Source organism: Schistocerca americana, chromosome 1 (genome assembly GCF_021461395.2).
Source record: "Schistocerca americana isolate TAMUIC-IGC-003095 chromosome 1, iqSchAmer2.1, whole genome shotgun sequence".
NCBI lineage: Eukaryota > Metazoa > Arthropoda > Insecta > Orthoptera > Acrididae > Schistocerca > Schistocerca americana.
Window position 1 is genome coordinate 732,950,401 of NC_060119.1, and position 21,929 is coordinate 732,972,329.

Below are 21,929 nucleotides of genomic sequence, written 5' to 3' on the forward strand. Positions count from 1 at the left end.
TTATCTCGGAGCACATATTCCGGCTGCACCGATACTGTCACTACACCACAACGGTTCCTCATACTACCCCACAGATAACTTTTATGAAAGTTGAAGATACTTAAGTGATAAGTATAGTAACAATTGTCATGGAAAATGTTTCACTCGGTCGTCTGGCTTACCCTGAAATGGCGGGCCAACTGCCAGGTACTGACACGGCGGTCGCCTTTCACAGTGTTAATCACATTTACCTCGAAGTCTGGTGTCCGAACTTTTCGGGTATGTCCTTCATGAAATTCTCTTTCCTGAAACGACTCCGTGTCAGACAAACAGCGGAACACTGTTGCACATGTAGAATGCTGTGGTTGTTGTCGGCGGGTATAGGTCTCCTCACACAACCTTGCTGCCCGCCGCCCGTTGCCATTTGCCTTTCTGTAGGAATTGATCGATGAGAGGATACAGAGCAAAAAAGGTCGAATGAGCTTATGCTCGGAAATGCATGGTTTCCGTGCTAGAGTGCATTTATTCAGTCATACAGCCACCATGTCAGCAAGCTCTCGATTCGAATGCGGAACCATTGTGGACAACGTTGTAACACTGGACTCGCATTCGGGAGGACGACGGTTCAATCCCGCGTCAGGCCATCCTGATTTAGGTTTTCCGTGAGTTCCCTAAATCGCTCCAGGCAAATGCCGGGATGGTTCCTCTGAAAGGGCGCACGGCCGACTTCCTCCCCCATCCTTCCCTAATCCGATGAGACCGATGACCACGCTGTCTGGTCTCCTTCCCCAAAAACAACCAACAACCAACAACGTTGTATCATATCCACTACAAGGGGAGTCAGAAAGAGAAGTGAATCGGACACGACATTACCAATTACTATGGCAGGAGAGGGCGCTAGTGCAAGACGTATGAGGAACAGCACCATCCTCTACGAGGAAACCATGCAAACTGGAACTGTGACTGCATGGTATACGGCGTATTAGACTTCAATCTCTGTAACACTGTACGATTGAACAAAGGGTCTCTAGCACGAAAACAAAGCGTTTCCGGACATAAGTTCATTTTTTGTTTCTTATCTTCTCATCGGCAACGGCCTTGTCGCAGTGGATACACCGATTTCCGTCAGATTACCGAAATTAAGCGCTGTCGGGCGTGGCCGGCACTTGGATGGGTGACCATCCGGGCCGCCATGCGTTGTTGCCACTTTTCGGCGTGCACTCAGCCTCGTGATGCCAATTGAGGAGCTACTAGACCGAATAGTAGCGGCTCCGGTCAAAGAAAACCATCATAACGACCGGGAGAGCGGTGTGCTGACCACACGCCCCTCCTATCCGCATCCTCAGTGAGGATGACACGGCGGTCGGATGGTCACATGTGGCCTGATGACGGAGTGCTATCTTCTCATCGATGAATCGCTAGCGTTAGGACGCTGTGGAAAAAATCACCCTGTATACTGGGATAGGCAAGGAGAAGTTATTTCGTATATACAGTTTCTCTCTCTCCTGGAACAAATCGTCAGAGAATGTACCGTTCTCCACCAGCAAACACCAGATTTAAGGATGGAGATCAAAACATAACTATAGGCCTATATAGTTGACATTAATCTGTTGTATAATTATAGAACGTGTTTTATACTCAAAATTTATGACGTTTTTGAAGAATGAAATTCTCTTCTATAAAATTCAACAGGTTCCGCAAACAGAGATCTTGCGAATCTCAAGTTCTCCTGTTCCTCCATGATAACCGTAGCGCTGTAGCCAACATTGCTCAGATTCATGCCATGTTCCTTGACTTGAGGAAGATATTTGACAACGTCCTGCACTGCTGTTTAGTGAAAGAAATGCGTGTTTACCGGGTATCGGACCAGATTTGCGACTGGCTTCAAGACTTCCTTGCAAACAGAACTCAACACGTCGCTTTTAAAGAAACAAAATCGTCAGATGCAAGGGCAATTTCCGGAGCACACCAAGAAGTGTGACAGGACTGTTGGAGAGAGAGAACGTAATAGTGGTTCAGGTAACAGCACGAGGATCGGAGAGACGTTAATGAGTGAAAAAGGTAGGTATAAGGAAGAGGCGGACTTGCGTGAATTAACAGACAGACCCTGTAGCATACGCGGCGACCCTGTTTCACCGCCTGTGAATGTACAGTCAGCTGTACCGGTAGGACTAAGTTATCAGGACGTTAAAGAGAACGAAATTAGAAAATATTTTGTTTCCATACAGAATTGTGCACTGTCCCGGGCAGATCAAACAGCTTATATCCAAAAATTTGGGTCGAACAGTTAAAGGACGGGCTTCAGAGGTCACGGTCTTCTGGCTATAAAATCAGTTTCGTTTGCGGATATTTTCAAGAAGAGACAGCTGCCACGAGGCAAGTGATTGCGGCAAAGTGCAGGACTTGCGAGGTGTTCAAACAGGCGTCTCTCTTCGAATTTCGGGAGCAAGAGAAACAGAAGCGTTGATGATGATGGAATCTTATACAGGATCGCAGTTTCGTAGTCCAACACAGTATTTTAAAGAAACGGTCAAATGTAACCAGTCCTTGAACTAACAGTTCGAGCAGAAAGAGCTAATATGGATCTTCCAAACAAAACTAACAGAATTCAAAAAGATATTACTGTGCCCGGTCGTGGAATGGATAATGCGATTGCATTCTGACGTTTCCTTGACGTGCTTGCTTATGAGCGTAAAGCTGCTGTCGGAGAACGGATGCTCTTAGTGCTAACTCAGTATGGGTCACTACAAGATGGACCATCTAATGCGAATTGGCGAGCGAGGCAGCTATCCCGTAGAAATTGCAACCGATGGCAGAGGAACAATCCTCATGGGTCAAGAGTGCCATTTGGTAGATGAGAGAGAAAATTGCCATGGATTTGGTGATCAGGGAAAAGATATGTAACCCAGACCCACGCCGTAACCAGAGGAATGACAGTGAAAGAGATAACGAGAGACGTGGCTGACTGGCTTCCTCACCTTCGGAAATCAGTATCTTGAATTCAAGGGACACAAAGATGTTAAATCTTGATGTCCAGAAGCTTCTCTGTTGGTGTAGGATCTCAGTATTAGTTACCCCGTAATTAGCACAGACATAGGGTATAGAAAACTGCAATGTACCGTGGGCACTAGAAGACAGACATCGGTACTGGATGAGTGTTTATACAGGTACAGCGTTGGCCGGTCTGAAATGAGAAGGACATGAAACTTCGTGCAGCTGTTCGCGGTAAACCCATCAAAATCAAAGAACAAGTCTCGATTTACTTCAGGTGCCAGGGGCACAAGTTCAGCACAAACATCATGGTAATTCAAGGGCTAACAGTCGAAGCGATATCATGCTTAGATTTTATGCACAATTTCGAGATGATGATGCATTTAACAGATAGAATTGTTGTGCCGAGAGTTGAGGGCCAGGAAGTGAGCTTGCGTGTTAATGATTACACAGGGAGGGATAGATGATCTTATTACGTAGCTCTGAGACTTTCAGTTCCAAACGAAGATGAACTGCTAAACACAGAGGACGAGATTACCAAGAAATTTCAGCATATTGAATCCCCAGATGCGAAGAAGGCATTAGGAAGGGAACTTCACACACATTAAAACTTTTTTTCTCGTGCACTAGTAACAATGCAAACGTCCCAGTACCATTTTAAAATAAAGGAACACCGAAAAATCTTCGTTAAACCTTGTCAAGATCCATTAGTTTACAAGGAGAAGATGCAGAAGGAAATAAAGACTATAAGCTAGAGGGTGCTATTGCAGAAGCAGTCAGCTCATATATCAAACCCTTACTATGAGTTATTTGAAAGGATGGGACTATTTGGTCAGTGTTAGCTTCGCAACAGAGCAGCAGGATTATTGAGACAGGAACTGATAGGCTAGAAACAATAGAGGAGTTCGACATAAAAGTTTTCTGGGTTTGGTACCGCGTCATAATGTAAAAGCTACTGCTGGTAGTTTTTACATTATGACGCGGTACCAAACCCAGAAAACTTTTATGTCGGCTGACTCTGGCCGCGGAAGCCTACGCAATTATAATAGAGGAGTTGCTGCAACAGTGTCATTGTGTGCCTGTATTAACATCAGTGGATCTGCACATTAGCTGCTCGGAGTTTGAACTGCCCCCTGCGTGTCAACAGTACATGGCATTCTTATGTTTCAGATGGTGCTACCAGTTCAGAAAGTTGCCGTTCGGACTAAATTTTCTGTCAGCTGCCTTCGTTGGGTGGTTGGCTGCCTTGATTCAGGAAACGCTAAGAGACAGGATGACCGTGTACATAGATGATGTACTCATAGCAAAAGATTTGAGTGGAACACATTGTCGTACTGAGTCAACTGCTTGGAACTTTCAAGTATCAAGAAATCGCAGCCAACCTAGCTACACTATGTGATCAAAAGTATCCGAACACCCCCCAAAACATACGTTTTTCATACTAGGTGCATTGTGCGGCCACCTATTGCCAGGTACTCAATATCAGCGACCTCAATAGTCATTAGACATCGTGAGAGAGCAGAATGGGGCGCTCCGCGTAACTCACGGACATCGAACGTGGTCAGGTGACTGGGTGTCACTTGTGTCATACGTCTGTACGCGAGATTTCCAAACTCCTAAACATCCCTCGGTCCACTGTTTCCGATGGGATAGTGGAGTGGAAACGTGAAGGGCACGTACAGCACAAAAGCTACAGGCCGACCTCGTCTGTTGACTGAGGGAGGTCAGCGACAGTTGAAGAGGGGCGTAATGTGTAATAGGCAGACATCTATCCAGACCATCACACATGAATTCCAAACTGCATCGGGAGCCAGTGTAAGTACTATGACAGTTAGGCGGGAGGTAAGAAAACTTGGATTTCGTGGTCGAGCGACTGATCTTAAGCCACATATAACGCCGGTAAATGCCAAACGACGCCTCGCGTAAACACTGGACGATTGAACAGTGGAAAAACGTTGTGTGGAGTGACGAATCACGGTGCACAATGTGGCGATCCGTTGGCAGGGTGTTGGTATAGCGAATGACAGGCGAACGTCATATGCCAGCGTATGTAGTGCCAACAGTAAAATTCAGAGGCGGTTTTGTTATGGTGTGGTCTGTTTTTCATGGAGGGGGCTTGCACCCCTTGTTGTTTTACGTGGCACTATCACAGAGGAGGCCTACAGCCTTCTTGCTTCCCACTGTTGAAGAGCAATTCGGGGATGGTGGTTGCATCTTTCAACACGATCAAGCACCTGCTCATAATGCACGGCCTGTGGTGGAGTGGTTACACGGCAATAACATCCATATAATGGACTGGCCTGCACGGAGTCGTGACCTGAATCCCATCGAACGCCTTTGGAATGTTTTGCAACGCCGACTTCCTGCCAGGCCTCACTGAGCGACATGGATACCTCTCCTCAGTGCAGCACTTCGTGAAGAATGGGCTGCCATTCCCTAAGAAACCTTCCAGCACCTGATTGAAAGTATGCCTGCGAGAGTGGAAGCTGTCATCAAGGCTAAGGGTGGGCCAACACCATATTGAATCCCAGCGCTACCGATGTAGGGTGCCACGAATTCTGTAAGTCATTTTCAGCCAGGTGTCCGGATACCTTTGACCACATAGTGTAAGTCAGAGTTTGGACATAAGGAGGTTGGATTCCTGGCCACATTATCTCCACAGATGGTATCCGACTGGATCCAGTTAACCTCGAGGCCATAGAAAACTATGCAGTACAACAACCAAGAGGCAAGTACACGCCTATCTGGGGTTAACTAACTTCTACAAAAGATTCATAAGAGAGACAGTCATGACTGCTAACTACTGTCGACTGACATGTAAGAACATGGCATGGAGTTGGACAGAAGTAGAACAGAAAGAGTTTGAACAGGTTGATGAAGTGTTAGTAAAGGTTTCAATTCTGATCCACCCTGCTTTGAGTAAGGAATTTTCCATGTACACAGATGCATGTCTTACTGATTTCGGGGCACAACTTTTCCAAGAGATGGAACAAGATAGTGTAATATGTGAACAGATAATAGTGTTTGGCAGTCGATTTTAAATAAAGCAGAGAGAAACCATTCAGTGACCAAAATAGAGGCACTGGTGTTTCTCCAAATTTAGATATTTTTGATGAGAAGAATGACTAAGATCGATAACAACCATAAGGCGTTAGAATTTCTTATGAGTACAAAATTAACGTATGGACGACTTCCTCAATGGGTGGTATAGCACCAGGAATTTAGATGCCGCGTAGAGTTAGTACCAGGAAAGGACACTGTTGTGGCAGATGTCTTGCCCAGAGCACCCAATGGGTTAACCAGAGAAAGTGAGAACGAGCTTAAAGAGGCAAGTTTATATATTCTATACACGAAGGCCGTAATATTTGAGAGGTTTGTAGGGGACACACTTGTTAACATCAGCTGAGAACAGGATAAGATCCCATATTCTATGATGTCAAATTGAAATGGCGGGATTGTGGTGCAGCCATTATAGCACTATACTTTCTATTTAGAAATAATGTATTGTTTAGGCGGAATAACCTTGACGAAAGCAGTTGGTTGCTTTCTATGAAGGGCGAATTTATTAACAAGCTCAAGTGGTGCACTAACCTGAGTCATACGCATTTCGCACCTTGCAAATTTTTCCATAGTGTGTGAGAGTCTGTGTATTTTAACAATATCGAGCGGTGTGTTGGGAAGGTGTTGAGAAGATTTGTTACCAATCGAAAGGTGAAACTTGTGACTGTTACTCAATGCGCGCCTTGCGTGCCAAAGAATTTGCGTAACATTGCCGCCTCAGATCTTTTTGGCTTTTTACTGCATTTGTATAGAGTACACCAGTATATTTTAGTTACTGTTAAGCTTAATTCAAAGTTTGTGTCTCTCACCTCAATGAGAAGTGTCACAGGGAGAACAGCAACCAAGCTGCATGTAGTTGGACGAGTGAAAACAATTATGACTCAAAATGGACCTCAGTTTTGCTCACAAACCTGGATAGGTTTCATGACGAGCAAAAGGCTATGAAAAATGTACATCTTGCACTATCTTATTACAGTGAGGGGGACTTGTTATTTTCTATGGCCTTGGAAACTTTCTTTAACTCGCTCATGTCAGAGAAGTTTTCCAAGAAGGACCAGAGTGTCATAAATTTGTTCAGCACTGAAAGCAGTCGCCGAGCAGATATAGGAATCAGTGAGCCCCGCTTCCACACAGCAGGTAAATGGGAGGAATGCCTACGTGCCATAAAATCTGCATCGTGCAAGATGCCAGGAGCACAGAGGTCAAGCAGGACTCAGAATTTCCAACGCTCACTGCTGCTGTCTTGCATTCAGACTGTTTAAGAGTTGTAAGTATGCGCCAGTGATGCAATCACTGAGCCAAGGGGGACGTGCCGCTAGTTAATTTACATCAGGGTTTTGACGTGCAGTTTTAACGTTCACAGCCGGCAACCTGGTATCATGCACTTTGGTGAATCTATTAGTGTCCTTACTCGCTGTTCTGGGTTCTTTCTTTAATTCACTACCATTTTGCACAATAATTGGTCATATCTGTGATATAGTTTTTTTTAATGCTTTTAGGTATTCACTTCAGGTAACCTGTGGCCGACACGAGTGGCCGAGCGGTTCTAGGCGCTACAGTCTGGAACCGCGCGACCGCTACGGTCACAGGTTCGAATCCCGCCTCGGGCATGGATGTGTGTGATGTCCTTAGGTTAGTTAGGTTTAAGTAGTTCTAAGTTCTAGGGGACTGATGACCTCAGACGTTAAGTCCCATAGTGCTCAGAGCCATTTTTGAACTTACCTGTGGCTAGGCTATAGTCCATAATTACAACCCTTTGTCCACTTCTTAAAATTTTATGTGTTTGATTCATCGGATAAATCATTTGTTTGATGCCTCATAGCAATAAACCAAATTGTTATAGTGATTGCTAGTTTCCTTTTGCAGTTAGATGAGACCCTTCATTAACGTAACTGCGTGAGGTGTTGTACCAGTAATTTCATGCTTAATTGTCCCTCCAATAGTTTTCATTCAATAAGACGTTATCTGTTGTGTGTCGTTGTTTCGCTTGAATTTGTGTGATCTTATAGGGAGCTTCCATTCCCTGTAGGTCACCGGAGATAGGAGTATGCTAAACAGTTCAACTGATACCTCACAATTGCCACTAAGCTTCGAAAATATCCTGATCAGCAAAGATAAATCATAATCAACAGGCTAAATAGTCTGATTTCTTAAGCTGAAACAGAGCTCTGCACACAACTGCAATATGCCTGCAGCAATGATGCAAGTGGTGCCTTATTTTCATCTGATCGCACTTATGACTCAATCATCAATAAAATACTGAATCACCAATCTGCCAATCACGTCCAACCCCTTCACCTCTACGTTCTCCACAGTCAACCGTTCAAGATCGACATAATGTGCTTCCCTCACAGGGCTGTGGCTATTTTTAGGGTTTTGTTAATAATTTTACTTCCTAAGCTGTATTGAAATAAAGAATACAATATACTTACATGTATTTATTTTTTCATTGCACCATTAAGAGCCTAACACACTTCAGGAACAATCATTGAGATGCTTTGCTTGAATGCTTTGAAGAGATACATCAAATTTGCAAACGAATCTCCAGTAGCCAGAAAATACAAGGTTAATAACATTCTCTCCTTGGAACTTACTGTTGTGCCGTGTTGAGGTGTTGAGTGACATGTTTGTATTTACCTTAGCCAGACAGTCATTTTTGGCAGTCTGTCACGCTGACGCAACTAAAGGGCGGGCCACTGGTAGAGCCAAGGTGGAGCAGAATCGGATAAGCAGGATGCCAATTGGTACACAGTCAAGAACAGTAAGCCTTCTCCAATCTGGTACGCCAAAGAGCTGCCTACAGGACATCGCTAGTCACCAATGTAGGCCGTAGTCACTGTGGGGCACAAAAACCCTAGATGAGCAGTTGGTGTCTTTTTCCAGCCCATGGGTTGGAGACTTCAGTGGAGGTGGAGAAAGGAGCTTTGCGTATGGAGAGGAGTACAACCTAAGTGTTTTCGTAGCCGACGGCTGCATCTTGGTTCTTAACAGACCCAGTATGGTGTACAGTGCATTAAGGGTATTGGTTAAGAAGAAATATTATGCGTGGAAAGTCTGTTGTTATAATGAAACGTTTTGCGGTTGTTGTTGATGCCACAATGGGCATGCAAATCTAAAGGTGTGAGCCATTCTTATTTTGTTAGTTACACGACGTGCTCATGATTGATTTGTATCTCGTATCACAAAGAAGGTGTTTTAATTTCTATTATGCTGTGAGCATGATCGAAATGGTTTACGCTCTTTGTAAAAAGATAGTTACCTTGTAATTTTGTTCAGTAAGAGTGATTCATTTATACATTTCGCTACTAGACATTTGTTTGTAAGCCGGCCAGTGTGGCCGAGCGGTTATAGGAGCCTCAGTCTGGAATCGCGAGACCACTAAGGTCGCAGGTTCGAATCCGGCCTCGGGCATGGCTGTCTGTGATGTCCTTAGGTTAGTTAGGTTTAAGTAGTTCTAAGTTCTAGGGGACTGATGACCTCAGATGTTAAGTCCCGTAGTGCTCAGAGCCATTTGAACCATTTGTTTGTACAGAAGATTTGATTGAGAAATATAAATAAGTGGTCATGTAGAGAGTAAATAGTAGCTAGTTGTAGTGACTAGTAGCTGATGGGAATAGCCATAGATTAAAGTTTAGCTGTGAACTATGTGAATGATCTTAAGTAAATCTGACAGTTATATTAGTATCCTATGGTTGATTGCAGGAACTATATTGTCTCCCTTTCTGCGGCCAAGGCCATATGGTATATTTATTATTGTTGTAACGCGATTCTGTATACTGGGACACAGATGATTTTAATCCAGTTCCATTGAATTACTTCTCGTTGTGTTGAAGACATTTTATTGTTATCGTCTGGCTTGTGCACTGCTGTCATCAACTATTTTGGGCTTCAGTTTAAGTTCTGTGTAATTCGTATTAGTCTGTTGTCAAGAATGTTTCACGTTTAATGAATCATTTCTCAAACTGAACCAGTGCCTGCACAGGACCGTGTCTGAACCCAAAATCCTATAAAGGCGCTGCAGTCTGGAACCGCAAGACCGCTACGGTCGCAGGTTCGAATCCTGCCTCGGGCAGGGATGTTTGTGATGTCTTTAGGTTAGTTAGGTTTAACTAGTTCTAAGTTCTCGGGGACTGATGACCTCGGCAGTTGAGTCCCATAGTGCTCAGAGCCATTTGAGCCAACCAAAATCCTATGCTGCATTGCGATTCTGTATCTAGTGCCTTGTTTCTTTGTAACTGGTACAGTTAAAGTGGCCAAGTCATCGGTCTTCCGACGACATGCGATAAACATCTTCAAACTTAAATCATTTAAAAAATTGTTTCTGCCGTTTAGGTCCTGTAGTTCGACATTACAGCACTGATGTCAATCAGTGACTGATTTTCTACGTTCCCGCCTCCATTCTTTCTGATGATAAACAGCTATGAAAGGAGCAGTCGAAATTTTAAGAATCTCGTCTTCCATTTTTACCGATGCACCTGCTCATACTGGAACCATGTTGTGCACCAAAGATGACTGTGCTAAAATTTGCGACGTTCTGCGCTATTCTGCGCCGCGCTTTTGTGGGCGGCTGGAGTAGTTACGAGCACAAAAGAGACAAAAGTTACAAAATGGTCAAAAAGCGTCATGTGGTGCAGTGGCTGGACATCAAATCAAGTTGTGTAAGGAAGATCGGGGAAATGGACTGAGCGATGCAGTGACATTAAATCTCTGCAGGCGGTGTGTCTTCAACACTAGAACCGTATTGAATCTAAGATTCTTCAGAAATATACTCAAGCCTTGTCCGGACATTCTTTTTCTACTAATCTTATACAATATTTTGTGACCGTATCAGCTGCGTAAAATGATGGAAATGGAAGCAGAGTTACATTATGGCTGTCATCATCCGAGGTGTTTAGAATGAATAGAGTGGATCAAAGTTATACAGCTTGAGAAACAGATCAGGCAAATACTAACTCCCAACGTCTCACCTCGTTTGGTACGTGTTGTCTTGGGTGACCGTACGGAAACGGACGCATCCTTTCAAAGCGATCCAACAGTTAACATCTGTAGAAAAATTAGTAACTTCAATTCATTATTTGAGAAAAAACTTCAGAAAATTGCTACACTAGTTCCCCCGAACTCATTTGTTCACTGAAAGAACGGTAGTTGCACTGTCATTAACTGAACGGTACAGGATCATTAGTGCAACCTAATCAGGTCTTAAGAAAACATGGCAGATACGTACAAAATCAATACTCTTACCCTTATTTGCTCTTCATTGTACTGCGTAGAGGAATAAAAACAGAAGCATGTTTTCAAGGCGGTCTTGGAAGGAAGGTTATGGCCAACCGTGGTAACTGTGTACCATTTTTTTCGATGTTTTGATAATACTGGACACAAAACAAATCACACATCACTACAAACATTGCAACAATTTACAATTATAGTTATGGAGTGCTTGGGAAACCAAAAAATCTATGTTAATGATGTCCTATGAGGGTAAAATTTCAATTTTAATACCGGTACAAAGCTACACTGTCATTCTGTTTAAATGTAGACCAGTCTTTTAAAAAAATATAGTATTTTTCCTGTTTCAAATGTACTTAGTAGACTCAGATAATGGCAAAAGGAAATTATGTGATAATAAGACCTAAAAACAAACAGTGTTAATTCAGTACTGCAGGTTTACTTTGAAACATTAAGACAGTAGTATCAACCTGGCATTGTTCAACTACAATCACTGTCGCTAGAGGCTCTCTTTACAGCCAGTGCTGTTAAAGAATAATCACAGGCCTAAAAGCTTTTAGGACAACTGAAATATTAACTGGAAATTACAGAGGAAATACAATTGTTACTATCACAAAAAAATGATACAAGTAGGTGGAACAACAGCCATTTGAAACGAAAGTAGTAAATCGTACAAAGATACCCTGACTGGTAAAAAGTTACCCTGATGGACTGTAATTGTTCGATTATATAATGTAAAATGTAATGAACCAAATTTGTGACCTAACAATCTGCGCTGTATCAAGTGGGTAAATCATTTGGTTGATGCCTTGTCATTTTTAACAAAATCGTTATAGGGCCTGTTAGTTTCCTGCTGCAGACCCTTCACTAACACATCTGTGTGAGGTGTATCATATTTCATCCGAACAAGCCACAAGACAGATAATATATGGTGAAACTTATTAGGTCTTAGCGAGGTTAACAGAAAAATAACAATAACTTCCTTGCTGATGATTCAAAAGTAATAAGAAGAGTTTCAGAACATGGTTTAACAGGTGTTTGCATTGTTATCAACAGAAAGGCAAGTTTAGAATGAATTATAGCCACTGAGTGACTGAACAATAAGTCTGAGGTGAGGAACAAAAGAAACGCCAACCACCGTTGTTCATCTACATCTATACACTCACTCCGGAAGCCACCGTAAGGTGCGTGATGGATGGTACCCTGTTCCACTACTAGTCATTTCCTTTCCTGTAGTCATTTCCTTTCCTGTACCTCTGACAGACATAGCGAGAGAAAGACTGGCTATATGCCTCCTTCCGAGCCCTAACGTCTCTTATCTTGTCTTCGTGGTCCCTACGCGATATATATGTTGGCGGAAGTGGGATCGTTCGGCAGTCAGCTTCAAATGCGCATTTCTAATCTTTGTCACTATTGTTCCTCAGAAAGAACACTGCCTCCCCTCCATGGATACGCATTTGAGTTCCCAAAGTAATACCTGCGTGTTGCCCAAATCTACAGATTAGTTGGTTGGCTTGGGGAGTAGAGACTAAACTGATGGGTCATCAGTGCCTCGAACCTATCGGTAACAAACGTAACAACCCGCCTCCGAAAGGCTTCGACGTCCTTCAATCCGATCTGGTGCGGATCCCAAACGTTCGAGCAATATTCAACAATGGGTCGCACTAGTGCTCTGTGTGCGGTCTACTTTACAGACCACACATTCCGAAAATTCTCCCAACGCTACATTCCTTACATGCTCGTTCCATTTCGTATCGCTTTGCAATGTTACCCCTAGCTACTTAATCGACGTGACTGTCAAACAGCACAATACTAATGTTATATTCGACCTTTGCAGGTTCGTCTTTCCCGCTCACCTGCATTTACTTACATTTTTCTACATTTGGGGCTAGCTGCCATCCATTATAACATCTACAAATTTTGTGTAAGTCATGTTGTATCCATCTATCGTCACTCAACGATTACTTCTTCCCGTACACTGCAGCATCATCCGGCCGAAGATTGCTGCTGAATTTGTCCTCCAGATCATTTTGTATAGAAAAATAACAGCACTCCTATCACACTTGCCTGAGGCAGTCCTGACTATGCCGTTGTCTCTGATGAACACTCCCCGTCCATGTCAATATACTAGGTTCTGTTACGTAAGATGTCTTGGAGCCAGTCACGTACCTGGAAACCTATTACGTATGCTCGTACCTTCTTAACAGTATGCAATAGGGCACCGTATCAAATGCTTTTTGGATACCTAGGAATATGGAACCTGCCTGTTCCCTTAATCCATAGTTCGCAGTTCTAAAACCCTACTGATTCGTGTGCAGAAGCTTTCCCGTCTCAAGGAATTTTGCTGTATTCGAACTCAGAATGTGTTCAAGAATTATGAAGCAATCCAATCTTAAGAATATGGCCTGTAATTTTGCAGGTCCGTTCATTTACGGTTCTTATGTACGGGAATCACCTGCGAATTTTTCCAGTTGCTTGGATCTTTGCGCTGGTCGAGGGATTCGCGGTAAGTGCAAGCTAAGTAAGGGGCTGGAGTACTTTTCGTAAAATCAAACTGGGATTCCATCCGGACCTGGGGACTTGTTTGCTTTCAACTCTTTCAGTGTTTCTCTACGCTAGAGATGCTTATTACTACATCCTCCATACGAGAGTCTGTGGGATGGTAGAACGATGAACAACTGTATGTTTGTAAGAATCACCTGCGTGAATGTCTTAAATGCCGTGTAGTGTCACAGCAGACTGGTCAACAAGTGACTGGATGGAAACCTTTAGAATTACGGGACTACATATCAAGCAGATGATGATGAAATGCAGGAAATGTATAAGGAAATAGCGGATCTGATAAAATATTTCTGGGGGGGTGGGGGGTGGGGGGCATTAGAAAACGTTGCTGTTAGGTTGTTTGGAAAACCAAGTCAAAGGAAAAACAGCGAGGTAGATATATGAGGCAGAAAAAGGACAAGTGTGATAGAGAGAGATCTCCAGAGTTTTGTGATAGTTTTAAACCAGACCTAGTGAAATCCTTCATGCACTATTGTGAGAGAAAGACGTAGACTTGGAAAATATGAGAAAAATTTATCAGATTTGCAAAATGATGAATTAAGAATTAAGAGTTAAATTCTGGTTATAAAAACACGCAGCGATGCGCATATTGATTGAGATCACAGCGAAGCAGCCGCGGTCGACGTCAGAGCAGGCTGGATGGAAATTCCTTCCACGCAGAACTCCAGACACTGTGGGTGGGGCGATATTGAATGTCGCTGCTCTTGACGTGCAGACGGCGCCACACCCCGTTACCACTACGCAAGCTCATATCGTTTTATGATAAACAGCCTATCCTGTCAGTCGATTGCATTTAGAGCTGATTATACCATTACCTCTTATGTATAGGAATAGGCGTGACTACAGCTTACACAGTTTACTTTTACGGATGACCTTCAACTTTTAACCATTTTCAATGACATTTAGACAAGGACACATTTTCTCACGTGGTGGAAATCATTGCCCGTGTTCCTCAGCCATTGGCACAGGGAATTCTACTACCCATACACGTTCAGATTATTAAGCGTAGTGAGCCTCAGTCTTTTAGCGAACGCTTCGAAGACGATAATTTAATGGAGCTAAGTCTGACCCGTACGACGCGCTTCTTTTGCAGTTTCAGCAGTAGTCTGTGCACAGGTTTGTAGTCTTTTAGGCTTAAAAATGTTCTTCTGCTTGTCATGAATTTGAAACGGAGTTTCATTTCCGACTTCAGGAATTCTATCACAGCCTGTTAATCTGTTATTTAGTTCACACTGAAACTTGCTCCTCTTTATAGGGTACCTCAGAGTGCATAGCTGTATGGCTCAAAATATTACTCTTTTCGTATAAGATTTGACCCATGAATGGCCGGCCGGAGTGGCCGAGCGGTTCTAGGCGCTACAGTCCGGAATCGCGCGACCGCTACGGTCGCAGGTTCCAATCCTGCCTCGGGCATGGTTATGTGTGATGTCCTCAGGTTAGTTATGTTTAAGTAGTTCTAAGTTCTAGGGGACTGATGACCTCAGCAATTAAGTCCCATAGTGCTCAGAGCCATTTGAGCCATTTGACCCATGAATGAAGAATAACACAATCTGATTATTGTTAACGAAATACAAGGTAGTAGTGAACTTTCATAACGGAATGTAATACACACTGAAGCGCCAAAGAAACTGGTATAGGCATGCGTATTCAAATACAGAGATATGTAAACAGACAGAATACGGCGCTGCCGTCGGCAGCGCCTATATAAGACAACAAGTGTCTGGCGCAGTTGTCAGATCGAATACTGCTGCTACAATGGCAGGTTATCAAGATTTAAGTGAGTTTGGTCGTGGTACTGTAGTTGGCGCCGGAGCGATGGGAGACAGCTTCTCAGAAGTAGTGATGAAGTGGGGATTTTCCCTTACGACCATTTCACGAGTGTAAAGTGAATATCAGGAATCCGGTAAAACATCAAATCTCCGACATCGCTGCGGCCGGAAAAAGATCCTGCAAGAACGGGACCGACGACGACTGAATAGAATCGCTCAACTTGACAGAAGTGCAATCCTTCCGCAAATTACTGCAGATTTCAATGCTGGGCCATCAACAAGTGTCAACGTACGAAACATTAAACGAAACATCATCGATATTGGCTTTCGGAGCCGAATGCCCACTCGTGTAACCTTGATGACTGCACAATACAAAGCTTTACGCCTCGCCTGTGCCCGTCAATATCGACATTGGACTGCTGATGACAGAAAACATGTTGCCTGGTCGGACGAGTGTTGTTCCGAATTGTATCGAGAGGATGGACGTGTAAGGGTATGAAGACAACGTCATGAATCCATGGAGACTGCATGTCAGCAGGGGACCGTTCGAGCTGGTGGAGGCTGTGTAATGTTGTAAGGCGTGTCGAGTGATATGCCCCCCCCCCCCCCCCCCTGATACCTCTAGATAAGACTCTGACAGGTGACACGTACGTAAGCATACTGTCTGATCACTTGCAACCATTCACGTCCATTTTGCATTCCGACGGACTTTGGCAATTCCAGCAGGACAATGCGACACTCCAAATGTCCAGAATTGCTCCAGAGTGGCTCCAGGAACACTATTCTGAGTTTAAACATTTTCGCTGGCCGCCAAACTCGCCAGGTATGAGCATTATTTTGCATACCTGGGATGCCTTGCAACGTACTGTTCAGAAGAGATCTCCACCCTCCCGTACTCTTACGGATTTATGGACAGCCCTGCAGGTACATGGTGTCAATTCCCTCCAGCGCTACTCCACACATCAGTCAAGTTTATGCCACGTCGTGTTGCAGCATTTCTGAGTGCTAACGGGAACCCTACACTATATTAGGCGGTATTCTTTTTCGTCACTGCACAGTGACTCTTGTCCAGTGTAAGCTGGAAGTTGAGAGTCGCGCGGGGTAGCCGAGCGGTTTGAGGCGTCTTGTCACGGTGTCATGGTCCGCGCTGCTTCCCTGCCGGAGTTACCAGTGCTCCCTCGGGCGTGGGTTGTGTGTCGTCCTTAGCGTAAGTTAGTTTAAGTTAGATTAAGTAGTGTGTAAGCTTAGGGACCGATGACCTCAGCAGTTTGGTCCCGTAAGACCTAACCACAAATTTCCAAATTTGGGAAGCTGAGATATCAGAGCGTTGACAGCAGTTGGTCTGGTAGGGAACAATTTCTCACGACCGCTATCAATCAAAATTGTTACAGGGTTGCTCTGTAACTATCCTCTGCATAGTCACGGTAACATTTGGTGAAAGCATTGAGAGACATATCAGACGACTGGGAAATACAGATTTAGTTATTAAATAATTCGATTAGCCGGGATTAAGAATACCCGATACAGACTTTACCCAAACTGACGAATTACTCCTGGAAGCAATCGGAAACTATCCAACAAATACAGTAACGTTCATGAGCAATGTGAAGTCTTGTGGCCGCGCGGGATTAGCCGAGCGGTCTGAGGAAAAGCATCACCCACACAATTCCGAAGACGGCAAGAGCTGACAAGTGTGAGAATCACCGCACAATCGGCGTAGCAGCTCATTCATGCAAGTTGCTTTCAAGAATAATATGCAGAAGAATGGAAAAGAAAATTGAGGATGTGGTAGATGACGATCAATTTAGCTTTAGGAAAGGTAAAGGCACGAGAGAGACAATTCTGACGTTGCGGTTAATAATGGAAGCAAGACTAAATAAAAATCAAGACACGTTCATAGGATCGCCGGAAGGGAACGAACATAACAATAAAACGGGAACTTTAAGAAATAACTATGAATAACTGGTATCAAACACGTTGTGAAAGCATTCGGTCTATGTTACTTACGTAGGTGTCGGATCGTATAATGAACCACACATTCCAAAGATCGATATCAGTCAAATATTGAGAATGCATATTTTTCGCAGCAAACAAAGTGAAACTAGCATCACATGCATTTTTGAGCATACGTTATGTTCATTGCTAATGTGTTGTTCCCCATTCCTAATTACACACTGCGTTATCAAGTCAGTCTAATTACAAGGCTTACTTTACTTCGGAAAAATATTCGTTGGCCCACGGGTTGGTAGTAATTTGTAAAATCAACACTTTTTTAGATACAAATGAAGTTTTTTGCACAAAAAGACCACGCCCAAGCCAAACAAACAATGCAACAAAGAAAGTTCCACAAAGGCCAGGACAGAAGCTCTTTCTCTTTTTAGAAATTTCCAACAATTAATATTTATCAGAACTTAGTTATAAAATCGGTCACAATTAGTTTCATTACATACGAGTAATTTCATAAATTGTTAAATGTAAGTTTTTGTCTAATATTTGCTCTCGTGGTTCAGAATATTAAAGCCTTTCGTGAAATTTATAGTTTCATAATGTAAATGTAGGATGCCTTACAATAACACACTTCTCACTTAGTTTATAAAATTTACCCTTTCTTTTCGGTTAGTACAATTTCCTTTTATATTCAGTGATTATTTTTGATTGTGGTGTAGCTTACAATCTTCTTTTTTTCTTCAAAACCCGTTATTTTGTTATACTACTCGGCCATTTAGAAAGCACTGAAGGATACATGCGTATTATTGTCTAATATGAAGTAACTCGTACATTTTGGTAAAAAAATACAAAAAATAAGCCAAAAATGTCTCATTCCCATCGAAATATGTTATGCAATTTCTCTTTTGAGTATGGAAACGCAAAACTTCCACAACAAATATTTAGATTACGGCTAACAAATGTATCGAATACTTCACCAAGCCATTGTATTAGCTTCTGCTGATCATTTGTTGAGTCAGTTACATTTCACCCATTAAGCAAGGTGAAAGGGGACTTAAAAAAGTAAGTTACACTTTATTATGGCAGTCCAAGTAATATGAATGCTGCACTACACTTCAAAGCGATACAGATACTTGACGGTATGTTTCAACAAAGTCACCAAGTCTCTGTAAGAAACGGTCGGAGCGTTCTGCCAATCGTTCCATTCGTCGACGACAGAAGTCTATTCCTGGGTCACGGGGTCATTCCAGAACCTCTGTGTGGCCGTCTTCATCGTTGCGAAATCTCCCCCTCCCCCCCCCCCCCTTCCCCCGATATTCGTTCAGCTCCACGACCGAAAAGATGGAAACCGCATTGTGCAATATCTGGATTTCGTAATCGGTATCATCGACGTCTATGTAGCCATGGTCAAACTGTTAGCACAATTTCACCACATCTGGACGCGATATTGCATTTGGTCTATATATGGCCAGAATTTCACAGTGAATCTGTGTGCTATTTGCACTTTTGCCCACAAGAATCGTATCGTCGTGCGCACTTTAACTTTGGGGTACGTTTCCAGTTGCCATGCCATTTCACTCGCATATTGTGATGCACCTGTTATCCATACTGCAGCAGAACTGTGTCTGCAGAAAACCGAGAACATGTACTCCCTTCCAACAATGCACAATTTACTTGTATACTGTGCAACGGTCTTAGTGTGGGACGACAGGTGTAGCTTACTAAATACGGTCTCTAAGTAAATAAATGAACGAAAATACAATAATACATGGCGATCCTTATTAACGTTTAAAAACCTCCGAAGTGACGTAGTGACGTTGATACAAGTAATTTAATACAAGACACACGGGGTCGCAAACGTCGGGAGACGCCCCGAAACTGGATGACAAATGTTGAACATTTGACGTCACCACATGACGTATCTCTCCGCACGTGCAGCGGTTGAGCCTATCCACCTGTCTCACCTGATCATCCGAATTCATCCCAAAAAATTTAAAAGAGCAAAAACTATCGCTATCAAAAAGTCAGGGACAGAGGGAACAGCTGCAGAACACTTCCGCCCAATATCTCTACTTAGCTGTGCTTACAAGCTATTGAAAAGAATGATTCTAAACCGAATCCAAGATCAAATTAATGCTATGATACCACCCGAGCAAACTAGATTCAGACCTTATAGAAGCTGCTGAGAATAAGTGCTCTCCTTGACTACTCACATAGAATTTGGATACCAAAAGAAACTTAAAACTGGAGTAGTGTTCATTGACCAGTCAGCGGCTTATGAAACGGTGTGGCACGAGGGCCTATTATTGAAATTTTTGAGAGCAATACCTTGCAAAACTCTAGGCAACCTCTTAAGTAACGTGTTAAGCAATAAGCGGTTTAAAATACGTCAAGGAGAAAAGAAAAGCAGATGGCATGTACTCAATAACAGATTACCTCAGGGCTCTGTTCTTGCTCCAGTGTTATTCAACCTCTACACAGCTGACCTGCCGAATTTGACCTGCCGAAAATTTCAATATGCAGATGACCTGGCAATTTCACATCAGAGAGAAGACCTTTCTGAAAGTGAAGAACACCTAACGAACAGCCTCACTAAACTTTATGATTATTTTGAGACATGGCGACTGAGACCAAATGTTTCTAAAACCGAGGTAAGCCTGTTCCACCCCTCTAATCGCCTTTCATCAGCAAAGATCAGTCCAGAGTTCGGCCCTCTTGGCACAGTCAGATACAACGAAAGCCCAAAATACCTGGGAATCACTCTGGACAGAACTTTAACATACAAAAAACACCTTTCCAACTTGGCCAAGAAGATACAAACAGGAGTGAACCTTGTGAGAAAGCTGGAGCAGGAGCAACCACATCAGTCCTCCGAGGAGCATCCCTTGCACTGGTATACTCTGCAGCAGAATACTGTGCACCAGTTTGGCTCCAAAGCACCCACATAGAGAGAGTAGACGTGCAACTGAACTCGGTTACGATAGTAATTAGTGGTACAGTCCGGTCTACACCTACTTGCTGTTTACCAGTGCTTTCAAACATCTGTCCACCAGACCTCCGTCGAAAGGCTGCTCTGTACTACCTCTGTCAGCAAGTTTCTGAAAACAACCCGATCCCTCTTCATGACGATTTGCTATCACTGCCCAGGAAACGCCTCAAATCTAGAATACCAGCATATGAAATGGGAGTCCAAATGCTATCCACAGGATTTGACCAGGACGCAGAGTAAACAATGAGGGACATTGTGAATGACTGTCCAATCAGACGCTTCCCTGGTGGCATTGAGAAGCTCCATCAAGCATCCCACGAGGCACTCCGCTGGATCGAGTCCATCAACATCCGAGTGTGGTCTGAGCCGTTTTAAAACTTGTTTACTATATTTAATTTCATGTGTTCATTTTTATATATATTTCTTTGTTTTGCTAAATGTGTATTACTGTAATTGATACATACGATAATTGTGGTGTCACCGCCAGACACCACACATGCTAGGTGGTAGCCTTTAAATCGGCCGCGGTCCGTTAGTATACGTCGGACCCGCGTGTCGCCACTATCAGTGATTGCAGACCGGGCGCCGCCACACGGCAGGTCTAGAGAGACTTCCTAGCACTCGCCCCAGTTATACAACCGACTTTGCTAGCGATGGTTCACTGACAAAATACGCTCTCATTTGACGAGACGATATTTAGCATAGCCTTCAGCTACGTCATTTGCTACGACCTAGCAAGGCGCCATGTTCAGTTACTATTGTTATTGTGAATAATGTACAGTCAAGAGCGACGTTCATCATTAATGGATTAAAGTTAAGTATTCCACCAGCTACGTCCGTTTTTCTAAATTCTAATTTCCTTGACCTGTTCCAGACCTCACGCCAGCCTGTGTGAGCTAAAACGCGTGCCTTTCGGCTTCCTCTAGTAAACCGGTGTTGGCTCTCCTGCCAACCCACAACATTGGCGACGAGACAATACCGCGTTCGTAACTATACTGCCCTGATTTACTTGTGTAAATCTCCAGATGTACTGTCCGAATTTTATCGCTTACAGAATTAGCAGACGCAGGCCTTACTGGATGCCCTTGGACAGCTCGTCCAGGGTCAATATGCAATGCAAAACGACGCGGCAGCCGACGCTCCACCGCTAATGCAGCCACAACACACAGTTGCACCAACTTTTTGTCCTTTTGATGCTGCACTGGAAAGCTGGACGGAGTGGTCACGCCAATTTGGATTCCATCTTGCCGCCTACAGAATTCAAGGTAACGAGTGGCAGCCTTTTTTGTTGTCCTCCGTTGTGGTGCACACGTACCGTGTGATAGTCAAATTATTGCCCCGACGCGACGCAGCAACTCTGTCCTACGACGAAATTTTGTCTGCATTAGATGCATATTTCAAAGAAT